Source organism: Rattus norvegicus, chromosome 7 (genome assembly GCF_036323735.1).
Source record: "Rattus norvegicus strain BN/NHsdMcwi chromosome 7, GRCr8, whole genome shotgun sequence".
NCBI classification, from domain to species: domain Eukaryota; kingdom Metazoa; phylum Chordata; class Mammalia; order Rodentia; family Muridae; genus Rattus; species Rattus norvegicus.
In genome coordinates this window covers 85,174,134-85,177,714 of record NC_086025.1, presented here as the reverse complement: position 1 = coordinate 85,177,714, position 3,581 = coordinate 85,174,134, and positions in this window count along the sequence as shown.

Below are 3,581 nucleotides of genomic sequence, written 5' to 3'. Positions count from 1 at the left end.
TATTTTGGAATATACTCGGTGATATATCACAAGAGAAATGTTGACTGAAAAAGGTACTGTGGCCAATATTTCATTTGCTTTACCTAGAGATATTTCATGCTAATTAAGTGAATTTTTTAAGTTCAGTAGTTACATGAATAATGATGACCATTGTCTGACAGCTTGTGCTGAAAGACAGCACTGTCTTAAGGTAATTCTAAACCTAGGCAGAGTGCTTGGAGTCCTTACATAGAACAAATCCTGTGCTTTCTTAGAGCTTCTGTCTGACAGGGAGACAAGTCACGAGAAGCTGACGTCATAGGTCCAGATAGTAGGATAGACTGCAGTATTAGTGTAGGTTAGTCAGGATAAGCCTCTCGGAGAAGGTGAGTTTCTGAGCAATAAAAGATTTGAAGATTTAGACCAGGGAAGGGGGTAATTAATAAATGGGCCCAGTGTTGCAGAAGGGGGACCCTAGGGACAGGTAAAGAAAGATCAGTATGACTGAAAGTGTAAAGGAAGTATTAGTAGGTAGAGCAAAAGCTGCTAGGACTCAGATTTTGTATGGTTATGCTTCCTGTTGCTGTCATTTCCGTCACGCCCAGTGGACCTTAGGACAGACTGGCTACAGCCTACTCCCCGCAGTGTTCTCTGGCGTCTTGCTTCCCAGTCCGTAATAACTGACTGGATGAAAGGGGTTTCAGAGCTTGAGTCTGCTGCCACAAGCTTGCAGGGGTATTGATGCTTCTTGAAGTGTTTTTGCAGTAAATTGTGAGTAATCCTTGGCACCATGCCACCATTGCCTGAATCTGAGAGTGCCAACTAGAAAGAGACTTAATATTTGCAGTTAAAACGGACCAGGATTTGAAACTCCACTCTACTTTTTAGCATTAGTGTGTCTTGGGTCTTGGTTTCCTCAATGATACAAGTCGGTCTTGAAGTGTTGAAAATCACATGGCATAAAGAATAGGGAAGTGTTTAAAACTGTGAAAATGTATAAAACAAGAAACCAAAATAGGCTGTTTTCAAGAATAATAATGGAGTGTTACAGAGACTGGAAGGACTATAGGTATCTGTCTACTGCGACTCCTTCTTTCGAGTATATTGCCTTTGCTGTCGTCTGCAGGGTGAATTGCTTATGCGGACGGTAAATGCTGCATACCTTTCAGATTCCAGCTGAGGGTAAATTTCCTCAAGAGAGACTGCTGACCCAGCCTGGGCTACATTAGGTCAGGTATTCTGATTGACTGCTCTTTAGGCTCCCAGAAAGTGACTAACAAATTTCATAAGTAACTGACAATACTTAAGCAGTTGTAAGATCTTTTCAGTCTTCTACTTAGTTTGACTATGTAATGTTAAATATACGTGAAATATACCAAACTCTCAGAATTCTCATGCTTGGTCCTTCTATAGTCACCTGTGATAAAAGCTTAGCCCAGAGGCAGGTTGACCATCCACACTTTATGTAAACACAAAAGGATCAAATGGCAATGTCTCCTCTAGCTTGGGCCAGGACACACACAGAGCTAAATGCAGAGTAAGTAGTAAGCTACCAGCCAGTCCTTACAGCCATCAAAACCACAGGAGCCTTGAGGGACGCTTGGAATTAAACACACACCTTCATATGGGTGGTAGGAATTTAAAACCAAGCCACTACGCAACTGGTATGGATTCCTCAGAAAACTAAAACTAGGTCAGTATGATCCATTACTGAAAGGGCTGAGGTCAGTATGGTAAATAAGAGACGCAGATGCCTATGGTAGCACAGCTATTCATAGTAGCCAAAGATGGGAACAACCTACAAGTGCCCATTGACAGGTCACTGCATAAAAGATGTATGTGTTCATGGTAGAACACTGAATCATAAAACAGGTAAAATCTCGTCATGTGAGGCAGTGCGGATAGAACTGAGCAATGTGCATTGCACTAGACCTGAATAGGACCAACCCAGTCAGCATATAAGCCTGCAGTGGAGAAGCGTTCATGAACCCACACCGCCAGCTAAAAAACTGGACAGTTGGTGGCTTCTAGGGGAAAGGGAATTGTTTGGGTTTTTTTGTTTGTTTGTTTGTTTGTTTGTTTTTTAAAGAGGGTATGGTTTCTGGTAGGTGGACCATACTCCAGTGAGTGGCTCTGGATCCAGGAGCCACACAAATTGGGAGTGAATGGGCTATTAAGAAAGAAAAGTATGAAGTTGGGGTAGTGAGGTAGGATTGGGTCTGGGAGGAGTTGGGAATATCAAAATACGTTGTATGGAATATATATAAATTGTAAATATAATTGGAGTCACACAGATAAGCAAACCATGTTCCTTATGTATAGGACACTATAAGGTTGATAAGGTAGAGAACCTCAGGTGTTGCCTGTCTGAGCACATTGGGATGGACTGTCCAAGATTCTGTAACAGTGTGCTAACTATAGTTGACAGTAATTAGTTGGATGTTCGAAATAAACAAGATTTTAAATGTTGTAGATTATAATGTCACAAACCTGAGGTGACGTGTCAGTTATTCTGATCAGTATGTGTTGTATGTCTATTAAAACATCATGCCATGGATTAATATAGTAAAAATGGCCATTTTACCAAAAGTGATCTACAGATTCAATGCAATCCCCATCATAATACCAATCCAATTCTTCAAAGAGTTAGAACAATTTGCAAATTCATCTGGAATAACAAAAAACCCAGGATAGCTAAAACGATCCTCAACAATAAAAGGACTTCTGGGGGAATCACTGTCCCTGAACTCAAGAAGTATTACAGAGCAATAGTGATAAAAACTGCGTGGTATTGATACAGAGACAGATAGACAGACAGAATTTAATTGAAGACCCAGAAATGAACCTACACACCTATGGGCACTTGATTTTTGACAAAGGAGCCAAAACCATCCAATGGAAAAAAAGATAGCATTTTCAGCAAATGGTGCTGGTTCAACTGGAGGTCAACATGTAGAAGAATGCATATCGATCCATGCTTATTACCCTGTACAAAGCTTAAGTCCAAGTGGATCAAGGACCTCCACATCAAACCAGATACACTCAAACTAATAGAAGAAAAAGTGGGAAAGCATCTGGAACACATGGGCACTGGAGAAAATTTCCTGAACAAAACACCAATGGCTTATGCTCTTAAGATCAAGAATCGACAAATGGGATCTCATAAAACTGCAAAGCTTATGTAAGGCAAAGGACATTGTTGTTAGGAGAAAACGACAACCAACAGATTGGGAAAAGATCTACCAATCCTACAACAAATAGAGGGCTTATATCCAAAATATACAAAGAACTCAATAAGTTAGACCGCAGGGAGACAAATAACCCTATTTAAAAAAAGGGGTTTCACAGCTAAACAAAGAATTCACAACTGAGCAATGCCGAATGGCTGAGAAACACCTAAAGAAATGTTCAACATCTTTAGTCATAAGGGAAATGCAAATCAAAACAACCCTCAGACTTCACCTCACACAAGTGAGAATGGCTAAGATCAAAAACTCAGGTGACAGCAAATGCTGACGAGGATGTGGAGAAAGAGGAACACTCCTCCATTGTTGGTGGGATTGCAGACTGATACAACCATTCTGGAAATCAGTCTGGAGGTT